Genomic DNA, 13,050 nt, shown 5'->3' with positions numbered 1-13,050 from the left:
TGAACAAAGAGACCTTGGAGTGCAGGTTCGTAGCTCCTTGGAAATGGAGTCACAGGTAGATAGGATAGTGAAGAAGGCATTTGGTATGCTTTCCTTTATTGGTCAGAGTATTGAGTACAGAAGTTGGGAGGTCATGTTGCGGCTGTACAGGACATTGGTTAGGCCACTGTTGGAATATTGCATGCAATTCTGGTCTCCTTCCTGTCGGAAAGATGTTGTGAAACTTGAAAAGGTTCAGAAAAGATTTACAAGGATGTTGCCAGGGTTGGAGGATCTGAGCTACAGGGAGAAGCTGAACAGGCTGAGGCTGTTTTCCCTGGAGCGTCAGAGGCTGAGGGGTGACCTTATAGAGGTTTACAAAATTATGAGGGGCATGGATAGGATAAATAAACAAAGTATTTTTCCTGGGGTGGGGGAGTCCAGAACTAGAGGGCATAGGTTTAGGGTGAGAGGGGAAAGATATAAAAGAGACCTAAGGGGCAACTTTTCACGCAGAGGGTGGTACGTGTATAGAATGAGCTGCCAGAGGATGTGGTGGAGGCTGGTACAATTGCAATATTTAAGAGACATTTGGATGGGTATATGAATAGGAAGGGTTTGGAGGGATATGGGCCGGGTGCTGGCAGGTGGGACTAGATTGGGTTGAGATATCTGGTCAGCATGGACAGGTTGGACCGAAGGGTCTGTTTCCATGCTGTACATCTCTATGACTCTATTCCCACTCTGTCTTTCCAGTCTGTCCACCAATTCTCAATCAATGCCAGTATATGACAGTGCAACAATCCCTCAGTACTGACCCTCCATTAGTGTGGCACTGACTCAGTACTGACCCTCTGACAGTGCAGCACTCCCAATCCCATGTACTTGCTTCCCAAGTGTTCTATTATCACATCTTTTGTAATAGACTCTAGCATTTCCTTCACTACTAATATCAGGCAACTTGGCTGCAATTCGCCCTCTTTCTTAAATAGTGTGTTTATATTTGGTGCCCTCCATTCTGTATGAACTGCTCTAGAGTCTACAGAATTTTGGGAGTTCACCACCAATGTATCTAATACTTTTAGACTCACTTCCTTTAGTACCCTAAAGGGAAACCTTTCGTAAGGTTTCCCTAGGATGTTCATTATCAAACCCCATGATTTGTCAGCTATTAATCCAATTAATTTTTCTAACACTGCTTTTCTTCACTTCCTCCCTCTCACTAAACCCTTGGTTCTGTGATGTGGGAAATGGTGAATTCTTGTCAATACAGAACCAAAATTCTTCTGCCATTTCTTTTTTTCCTGTTATAATTTCCCCTATTTCTGATTGTAAAGGATCTACACTTGTCTTTGGTAACTTTTTCTTTTCATATACTTATACAAACATTTGCAATCTATTTATATGTTATCTGCAAATGTTCTCTTGTATCCTGTCTCCTCCTCTTGATCAATCTTTTTGATCTCTGTTAAATTCTAATTGCTGACAGTCCTCAGATTTATTGGTTTTTCTAGAAGTCTTGGATCACTTTTGATCAAAGGCTATCACTAATTTCTTTTGTAAGCCACGATTTAGCCACCTTTCTTGCTTGATATTTATGCTAGATAAGGATGAATAATTCCCATAATTCAAAAGTAAGTTCTTTAAACATTAGCTACTGTCTATCCACTGCCAGTTGTTTTAGTAAGGTTTCCCAAATATTGCCAACTCATGCCTCATACTTTCTTAGTTGCTTTACTTAGATTCAGGACCCTAGTTTTGAATTCAACTTCTTCACACTCCAACTTAATGAACAATCTATCATTTTATGGTCGCTGTTCCCCATCAGACTTCACACAACATGATCGTTAATTAATCCTTTCTCATTGCTTAATACCAGTCTAGGGTAGCTTGGTCTCTCATTGGTTCCTCAATTAATTGGTCTAAAAAATAATATGTATATATTCCAGGAAATCCTCCTCTACAGTTTGACTGCTAATTTGGATTGATCAATCTATATGTAGATGAAAGTAGCCCTTGATTACAGTTGTCCCCTCCTTACACCTCCAGTACCATTTGGAAGCCTATTGACAATTCCTGCCAACATTTTATGTCTCCACTCTACAGATTGACATCATGATTTTCTGAGCCAATGTCCTTCCTCACTATTGCTTTGGTTTCCTTATTTAGTAACAATGCTATCATAGAAGCATTTTTTTTATTTGTAGCACCCATTAAAACAAGAATATAGCAATGTGAAGTGACAATTGGGTGAATTCACAGAACTGTAAGTCAGCTAAAAGAAATAAAATCAATGAAGTATCAACACTGTAGTAAACAACTTTGAACTGATAGTGAGTCAGAATGACTGTGAATATTGGGGTGCATACCATGATTAATCGTAACACCAACATCAATTACATTTTTACAGAGCGGCTGTAGAGTGTACTGAGAGATAGTGTCTATTTATATTGAGAAAAGAATGAGCTTATCAGTGATAGGCAACATGGTTTTGTATGGGGGAGATTGTGCCTTACCAACTTAATAGAGTTCTTTGAGGAAGTGACCCAGTTGATAGATGAAGGAATGGCTATAGATGTCATATACATGGACTTTAGTAAGGTGTTTGATAAGGTTCCCCATGGTAAACTAATCGAGAAAGTGAAGTCACATGGTATGCAGGGTGTTCTAGCTAGGTGGATAAAGAACTGGTTGAGCAACAGGAGACAGAGAGTAGTAGTTGAAGGGAGTTTCTCAAAATGGAGAAAGGTGACCAGTGATGTTCCACAGGGGTCAGTGTTGGGGCCACTGTTGTTTGTGATATACATACATGATCTGGAAGAGGGCACTGTTGGTATGATCAGCAAGTTTGCGGATGACACGAAGATTGGTGGAGTAGCAGAAAGCATAAGGGACTGTCAAAGAATACAGGAGGATATAGATAGACTGGAGAGTTGGGCGGAAAAGTGGCAGATGGCTTTCAATCCAGACAAATGTGAGGTGATGCATTTAGGCAAGTCTAATTCTAGAGCAAGTTATACAGTGAATGGAAGAGCCTTGGGAAGAGTTGATGGGCAGAGAGATCTAGGAGTGCAGGTCCATTGTACCCTGAAGGTTGCTGTACAGGTAGATAGAGTGGTCAAGAAGGCAGATAGTATGTTTGCCTTCATTGGACGGGGTATTGAGTATAAGAGCTGGCAAGTCATGTTAAAATTGTACAAGACATTGGTTCAGCCGCATTTAGAATACTGTGTGCAGTTCTGGTTGCCACATTACCAAAAGGATGTGGACACTCTGGAGAGGGTGCAGAGAAGGTTTACGAGGATGTTGCCTGGTATGGAAGGTGCTAGCTATGAAGAGAGGTTGAGTAGGTTAGGTTTGATTTCATTAGAAAAAAGGAGATTGAGGGGGGAACCTGATTGAGGTTTACAAAATCATGAAGGGTATAGACAGGGTGGATAGAGACAAGCTTTTTCCCAGGGTGAGGGATTTAATAACGAGAGATCACACTTTCAAGGTGAGAGGGGGAAAATTTAAGGGGGATACACTTGGCAAGTACTTCACACAGAGGGTGGTGGGTGTCTGGAACGCATTGCCAGCAGAGGTGGTAGAGGCAAGCACGGTAGATTCATTTAACTTGCTTCTGGACAGATGCATGAGTAGGTGGGGAGCAGAGGGATACAGATGCTTAGGAATTGGACGACAGGTTTAGACAGTACATTTGGATTGGCTCAGGCTTGGAGGGCCGAAGGGCCTGTTCCTGGGCTGTAAATTTTCTTTGTTCTTTGTTCTTTGTTCTTTGTACATTTACAGACTGAGTTTTGAAAGAGTGCCAATCTAAATTTTGTCAATTTTGATTATTTACAAGATACATTCCAGACACTTTCACTAGGTTTACAGAGGTTACATTGATCATAAAAAGCACAAAAGAATTCCCAGCCTATTCACATTAGAATGTTAGTTTGTGACATCAGTTTGATTGCACAAAGGTTTACTGAGATTCTCTTCTGTGCTCTTTCTTGCAAGTTGAAGCAATGAATACAAAAAATGCAGAAAAAGAAAGCTCAGCAGATCTGGTAGCATTTGTTGAGAGATATCAGAACATATCTGAGGAATGGTCACTTGACCAAAATGCTAACTGATTTCCACAGATGCTGCCAGACCTGCTGAGCTTTTCCAGCAATCTATCTTTTTGTTTCTGAAATACAGCAACCACAGTTCTTTCAGTTTTCATGAATACCCCTTATATATCTCTTGATAGCCACTGTACCTTTTCATAATCAACCACAGTCTGAACTGTACATAGCCTATTAAAGCATGGTCAACTTCAGAGCCCAAATTCCTGTTTTGTTTGAAAGTAATGCTCACCTGAAACCACTTTCTACAGTCTCTTCATTCTTATAAGGTCATCTCTTTTGTAACAGTCGATCTATTTCCAAAGATTTTTATCAAGATAGGATGACACCAGCCATTTATATATCAATTCAGTCGTTAGTGCTTTGAGATGGTCTCAGAGTTAAAACTCTTGGGCGTAGGAAAGCCTACCATGAAACCATATCTACTGAGAAGAATGTTAGAAGAAAGTTAACAATGTGTCCAAAAATTCTGATATTCGTAGAATCCTACAGCATGGAAGGGACCATTCGGCCCATCTAGTCTGCACTGACAAGTTCTGAAATCATTAGTGGAGCATATTAATGGGAGAACAAAGGAAGTTTTACATTAGGCGGAGAAATGTTCCAGGATGAATGTGAACAACGTGTTGGAAAAGGGGCAAGAATATTTGTAGAAGAGTCAGTGGAAAGGTTAAGGTGGGAGGACATTGCACAATAGGAAAGAATACCCATGGTGAGAAAGGTTGCCCACTAACTGTAAGAGGCTGAATCACTTTGCACCCGAATGGTTAGCTGGAAAGAAGCAAAGCAAGCCTGTAAAGGTGGTTGCTGTAGAGATGTCAACCAATGATTATGATCAATCAGTCTGTAACCTGCCATAGGTTGGCGTCCATCCGATCAAAAGGTGATAAATAGTTTGTGACTGTTAGAATGATTACTGCAGAAAGCCCAGCATGGTGTGAATGCTTTGTGCAACATCATGAGTTTCACAAATCTATTCAAAGTGGCTCACAATACTGACAAAAAGTTTAAGGTAAAGTTGAGGCTATAAGTTGGGACAGTCCTCATTCAAAGAAGACAATGAAAGCTGAGAGTTCAATGCAGTGGGATAAATGAAGATCTGAAGTAAGGCACAAGTCAGGATTGTGATGAAATACTCTTCATTTGCCTGGATGAGCGCAGCTCCAACAAAATTCAAGAAGCTTGACACCATCCAGGGCAAAACTGCCTGCTAGACTGGTGCCACATCCACAAACATCCAGTTTCTCTACCACTGATGCTCAGTACTTGTAGTGTGTGCCATCTACAAGATGCACTGCAGACCTACACCAAAGATCCTAAGATTGCACCTTCCAAACCAATGATCACTACTATGTAGAAGGACAAGGGTATCAGATACATGAGAACACAACCTAAAAATGTCCCCTCTTAGCCATCCACCATCCTGGTATGGAAATACGTATGTAGTTGGCCTGATGCTGAGTACATATGTACTGACAGCAAAAGGACTTTGCACTGACACTGACAAGGAGAGAGCCGTGGCAGAAATGCAGTAAACCAATAGATATGAAAGCAGAGCAATAATGTTTTGCGTTTGTGCACTATCTTGCAAAAGTAATGCTTAATGTGTCATCAGAGCGTGAACTTCAACGCAAGGATGAGCAGAGAACAATAAGCAGCTTTTATTTTAATCAAAGTACTAGGAGTTAACATGTTTTGGAAGTCAACAACCCAGCAGAGACGTTGAATTTGCTCTGATGAAGCACTCACCATAGGAACAATACTCCCTAGAGAAGGAACATTACTGAAGAAAAAGTAGATACCAGCTCAGCTAACAACAACTCAAATATGTGTCATTAATAGTCTTGTTAATGGACAGTTTTGTTGATATTTCTCGTTGTTGACTTGGTAACTTGTAATGCAACTCCTATGAAAAATGGATTGCTTGGGAAAACACACAATATGCTGGCTGGTTTGCTGTAGTCATGTGACCTTTACCTCTGCTGTAAGTTACTTTCATTTTTGATTGCAGCAGCTATTAAAATATATGACGTGACCCGTAATGTAATTCTTCAACTCATCAAAGCTGATGGATAGGAATTTAATGGTAATGGTATAAACATTCATCATCAGGGTTAAAAAAAATCCAATATCACTTTCCTTTAACACAAGAACAAGGTAATTCCATACAAACGTTTACAGCTACCAGTTAAGTATGTAACTTTGTATTTATCCATTAATATGGCGAGTGATTTGTCTTAGTGCAAAATCAGATGGCAATGCTTGTACATTTCACACTGATCAAACATGACAAAGTTGTATAAAAGGAAAGACACCACTATCTGCATAGATTTGAGTACCATCAACTAGTGCCACAATGATCATTTTGCCCTAATAGTGGTCAACTAGGTAAGCTTAAAAGCAGTAATAGATAATTGATCTACCTGTGCAATTGATGAATACTTTTATATTGTTGTTTTCTTTCGCATGTTTTTTTTCTTCTGTTTATACAAATATAAATTAATCCCAAGAGGAATACCACAATAAAAATTACTGTGGCAGATAAAGATGCTATCTTCAGCCAAGCAAACTAATCAAATCTGGCCTGTTGACTAAATGTTGACTAAATATCAAATTAAATATAAGTTGATGTATTAAGTGAGTTTTCATGCAATTTGTCCAACATGTGACCATTCTTCAAGGTTCACCTAACTATATTAAAGGACCCAACAATTTGTAACCCTACCAGTGAACTTTGTTGGAAATTAACTGGACTAATTGGAAACAAGGCCAGCATCTTGTTCCATTGGTTTCCACTGTATCCATTTTGCATATAAATACTGGTGCTGGTTGATCAAGGCCCCTCAAGACTTATCCAGGATCTTTAAGAAGTATTAAAGCAACTGGATTACAGCTAAAATATTGGATGGAGTCCGGAGAAGATTCACTAAGCTGATACCAAGTATGGAGAGACTGTCTGATGAGGAGTGTTTGAGTAGATTGGGTCTGTACCATTGGAATGTAGAAGAATGAGAGGCAATCTTTATTGAAACATACAAGATTGTGAGGGGACTTGACAGGATAGATGCAGGAAGGTAATCTCCTTTTGTGAGAGAATCTAGGACCAAAGGCATAATCTCAGAACAAGGGGAAACACGTTTAAGTTAGGGATGAGGAAAATTTATTCTCTCAGCAAATGGTGAATCTGTGGAATTCCTCCCACCGTGAACTATTGAGCCTGGGTCATGAAGTGTATTCAAGGATGAGATAGACAGATTTCTAGTCAGTAAGGGAATCAAAGGGTAATGGGGAAAAGGCAAAAAAGGACAATTGAGAATCATGGGATCATTGAATGATCTGAATAGATTCAATAGGCTGAATGGCCTACTTCTGCTCCTACATCTTATGAGCTAACTGTGTTTTTATAGGAGAGATGCTGAAGTTACTTCTCACTTTGGAAGGGCGACAGAAACACAAAGTCAGGACAAGAGGCAGTGCATCTCCCAATCCCTCATTAGGATTAAGGTACTTTATTTTTAATTCATTCACAGGTTGAGGGCATCACTGATTAGGCCAGCATTTATTGCCCATCTGTAATTACCCAAGAGCCAGCTGACAGTCAACCATATTGCTGTAGGTTCCGAGTCACATTTGGGCCAGATTAGGTAAGGATGGAAGATTTCTTTCCCTGAAGGACATTGATGAGCTAGATGGGTTTTTTCCTGAAAATTGACAATGGTTTCATGGTTATTAATAGACTTTAAACTCCATCATTTGCCACAATAAGATTTGAACCCAGGTCCCCAGAACATTACATGGATCTCCAGATTAATAAACTAGCGATTTTACCGCTGGTCACTGCCTCCCCTATATCCCTATTGTTTAATGAAGTAAAAATCTAAATACTCCAAAGGCAAATAGTCTCCATTTCAAATTAAATATACATTAAATGTACAGTAAACTGCTATCTGATAAACTAAAGGTGTGAAAATCCTAAACTTGGGGGTCAGTAACAGAGCTCCAAGCCAAGTTCCCTCAATGCTTTTACTAGGATGGGTTACCTGTGAATTTTCATGATGTTAAATACTTAATAATTTTGCATTCATCACACATCCTTGGATTAACAATTCTAATTTATCATACACAGCATCATAGATGATTTGTCACATAGAATATTGTGACTATAATACATTAGACCACCAGCACTGATAAAAATAAAAGCCCAGAGGTTTATCTGTGTATACCAGCAGCCCTTTTATTAATAAAACAATGACTTCTATTTGTATTAGCATCTACAACCCTAGCCTGGCATTAGACTCTGGACTGTTGCTCCTCCCATGCTATGTAATAGCTGCTTAAATTTGTGAAAGTACGTTAGCATAAATTCCAAAGTGTCACTTCAAGAAAGAGCGTTTCAGGTTTAGGTTCCTGTGGCATGTAAGAGAGAAATTACAGAATTAAAATATTGGGCCATATCTTAGCCATTGCAGGTGCTTAGACAGAAGTTTCATATCTGGACTATTACCTAACATCTGGAACCTGCCAAAGAAATCCTCAGCACTGAGTTGGAGTAGGAGACTTCAGATGGTTCTGAATGACTTAATTGAATAATTATGCAGGAAAAGGCCATGGAAATAAAACTTGCACTAACTCCTGGCTAACTACAAAACTGACCCTCTGACCCACCTGTAACTCTCTACCCAACCACACATGGATAGCAATGCTATTCCCCCATTCCTGCCACATCTGATCTATGCCCCCCCAAAATACCCTCCCCAACCTAATAGCCACCTACCCATTCCCCAACCTGTGAACGTCCACCCTGACTCACTCCCATCCTCCCAACCTCTGTTCCCATGGTCCCTATCTACCTGACTCACCAGGAGCCAACCCATTCCAGCCTCACCTGGCTGAACCACCTCACCCTGACTAAACCCACTTTGACAGTTGCCAGCTCCCCATACCCATGACCTGCCTTAAGCCTATGTGCCACCCTACCCTTCATTTACCTGGCATCTTAACCCATCTATGTGCTACCCTACCCTTCACCCATCTGGCACGTATAACAATCACCCAATTGGTACCCTAACCCATCACCTTTCTGACACCAACACCCCCTCAACTATCTGGAACCTGTATCCCTTTATTTACCTGGTGCCTTTTTTTCCAACTGTCTGACACCTGGCACCCATCTACCACCCTACCAAGTCATCCAACTGATACTCTGTCTTCACCTACTAAGCAATGAAATTGGCATTTACTTCTGAGAAAGGAATACATTTCAGCACTGGTCCACCCTGCTGCTGGCTGCAAGGATCCCTGGATTTGTCTACACGGCTTAAATTGGAAAGGCTCCTGGTCTGTGTTTCACTTGAGAATACTATCAACTGTAAATGGGCAACTTTTAGTTTGAACTGAAAGCAATAAGTGCTGAAGATCACAATGGGCTAGGCAGCATCCATAGAGAGGGAGCAAGCTAACATTTCAAGTCTAGATGACTCTTCATCAGAGCTGAAGTGGAGTGTGGAAGGGGTGGTATTCTGAATATTCTCACATTCCAGCCACTTAATCTGAACTAGCAACATCCTTTATTCCCCAGCACTCTAACACCTCCCCCATCCCCAATGCATAAATGCTGTGCCCTCCTCACTTCAAATAGCTCTGATGAAGAGTCATCTAGACTCGAAATATTAGCTTGCTCTCTCTCCATGGATGCTGTCTGACCCACTGTGATCTCCAGCATTTTTGTTTTCAGTTCAGATTCCAGCATCTGCAATAATGTGCTCTTACCTTTTAGTTTGATCTGGTTGTAAATAGAGACTCTGATACTGACTGTAAGGTTCAAGCCAAGCTCATTATATAAGTGATCAAATGAGAGAAAGGATATGAAAAACACACAGATCATTAGAGATATACAAAACAGGAAAAATATGAGAAAAAGACTGAAGAAAGGCAGCAACAAAGAGAGAATGAGAAAAAAATGGTGGAGAAAATTCTAGATATTCAAACAAGATGATTAGAGGGTTTGCGATATTGATTTTTTGGAAAGCAATCTGTTTTGAAATCTGCTAATATTGATTTCTCTATATATTGTAGGAGTGGTAGCTCTTAGCTTTGCTATATTAGGTGGGAAAGTATAGGCCAGCTTAGAGGAAGTGATCGCTGAACTGTTGAATTATAGTGGTCAGTCTAGAAGATTATACTAATTAAAAATACATTACGTGTATAATGCAGGGAACTTCAATTAACTGATAATTTCAAGATAAGGAAAACACCTGCAACTACACAACACATTTCAGCAGCAGATTAATAGGGAAGAGTAGAGATTTATAATTTAAAATGTTTTTAGGTTGAATAGTAGTAAGACTGAAAGCAATGAAAAGCTAACAAGATAGGGGAGCTGTGCTAGTCTACAGAAAAACAATTTATTTAACTATAGCCATTGATAAGGGCCAAGAGAAGAAATACATTAAAGTTCATTTTTAAGGGAGCTGTATTTTGCATTGCAGAAATGTTTAAATTGTCATTTTGATTTCTTATACTATTCTAATGAAACTCAATGAAAGCTTAAGACACCTCACCTTTCATTTAGGTAATTTACATCCTTCCAGACTCAACACCAAGTTTAACAATTTGAGATCAAAACTATTCCCTGCACTTAGTCCAGCAACAGCTAGCACATACTATTGCTAGTTACACCTCCACTAGTTCCATCTCTTAGTTCTTGTCACATTATCAACTCTTTTTGCCTTGTATCATCATCCTTTTCTCTCATTTACTTCTCCTTTCTTCCATCCTGTTCTGCACTTTCTCTTCTTCTGAGCCTCTTTAAAATGAGTTTATGTCTCCACCATTTCTATATAATGCTGAAAGGTCATCGAACTGAAATGTTAATTTTGTTTCCTTTTCACATGGGCTGCCTGCCCTGTTGAGTATTTCCAGCATTTTCTGGGTTTTTCTTTTACTCATCTACAAAGTGGGTTTCGGATCAGAGGTTTCCAATTCAAATCTTGGCAATCATTAACCCTGGAATTTTACTCGACCTGAGAAAATGTTGCTGATGAAAATAATAATTGTTAATGTCTAAATTTATCAAAAGAAACTAACATTCAACCTTAGTATAGAAAGATGCCAATGTAGAGAGATTCTGGAAGTTTGTGTCAGCTTATAAAAAAGTCTATTCACAACTGAAAGCTAGGACAGTGAGTTCATTTCTGATTGCCTGTGAATGTGAAAACACAAAATTGGGATGTCTCGGCCACTTTAGAGGATATGACTTTGGAACCCCTTCCCAAGGGCAACTAGGGATGGGCAATAAATGGTGGTCCAGACATTGAAACCCATGTCACACAAATATAATTTATAAAATGAGATAAGATACACAAAATGTTGAAAAGTATTTAGTACTACTATGATGCTATGAAAGTTACCTTGGTTTGGGTTTGGGAATGTATCCACACATAGGTGTCTGAAGATGTTTGGGGTAAGAGAAGGGTTATTGGAATAACATCCAGAATAAAAGATGCCTTCAGTTTGCCACTCAAAGTGAGAGACTATCCAACATCAAGAAAAGAACTGAAGGAGGAGAAAAGCTTGAAGACCAAAGACTAAAGTTGCAAGAGTTTTAAACTTTAACACCATGCATGTAGGAGCAATACTGAGCTTTTTGACCTATTGAGGCGAAAGTGAGGACTGCAAATGCTGGAGATCAGAGTCTAGATTAGAGTGGTGCTGGAAAAGCACAGCAGGTCAGGCAGCATCCGAGGAGCAGGAAAATGGACATTTCGGGCAAAAGCCCTTCATCAGGAATGAGGCCTATTTGACCTATTGACTCGGCTCTGCCAGTCAATGAGTTATCTGATAATACTTAACTCCACAGTCCTGCCTTCGAATCATGGAACTTGACAGCACAGAGAGAAACCCTTTTGCCCATAATGTCCATGCTGGTAACCTAGTACCTAGCTGCTGTGGTCTCATTTACCACATTTGATCTGTCACCTGTATGCTTTGGAACTTCAGGTGATCATCTAAATACTTAGAATCAGATAATTTTACAGTACAGAAAGAGACCATTCAGCTCATCACGTTTGTACCAGATAGCTAGGCCCATTGTCCAGCCCTCTAAATTCATCACTTTCAAACATTTATCAGCTCTCTTTTGAAACCTGCTATGGAATTTGCCCCCACCATTCTCCCAGGATGCACTTTCTAAATTCTAATCATTGTCTTACATATTGTGAGGATTTTTGCCTGTACTAACTTACAATAAGTGAGTCCATTATCCGCTGCCCACAGGGTGGCAAAAGTCTTCCTTAAATCCCTTCTCAACCTCAATCCTTTAACTCAAATCTATGCCCGTCGGTTATTCATACCTCTACTAAAGGGAAATTAGACATCGTAGTTAGATCCAAAGAGGAGACATATAAAATTACCAGAAACACACAGCAAGCCTAAGGATTGGGGGTATTTTAGAATTCAGCAAAAGCAGATTAAAATGTTTGATCAAGAAGGGGAGAAGAATATGAGAGTAAAATTGCAGGGTATATATAAACTGACCATACCTTATATTACCAGAAAAAATGTGAAGAAAATAAAAATTAGTAAAAACAAACATAGATTCCCTGACAATCAGGAACCAAAGAAATGATAATGGGAATCAATGAAACGGTAGAAGAATTGAACACATGCTGTGGGTCTATTTTCACAAAGAGGGCACAAATAACTTTCCAGAAATGTTGCAGAAACAAGGGTCTAGTGAGAGGGAGGTATTGAAGGAAATCAATATCAGTATGAAAATAGAGCCAAGAAAATTAATGGAGTTAAATACTGTTAAAACCCCTGGCTTGAAAATCTATACTCCAGAGTATTAAATGAAATGGCCCCAAAAAATTTGGATGCATTAGTGATCATCTTCCAAATTTTTATATACTCTGGCACAGTTACTTCAGATTGGAGGATGACAAATGTAACCCTACTT

The sequence above is a fragment of the Chiloscyllium punctatum genome, chromosome 9 (assembly GCF_047496795.1).
Source record: "Chiloscyllium punctatum isolate Juve2018m chromosome 9, sChiPun1.3, whole genome shotgun sequence".
Lineage (NCBI taxonomy): Eukaryota > Metazoa > Chordata > Chondrichthyes > Orectolobiformes > Hemiscylliidae > Chiloscyllium > Chiloscyllium punctatum.
This window is presented reverse-complemented; position numbering follows the sequence as displayed.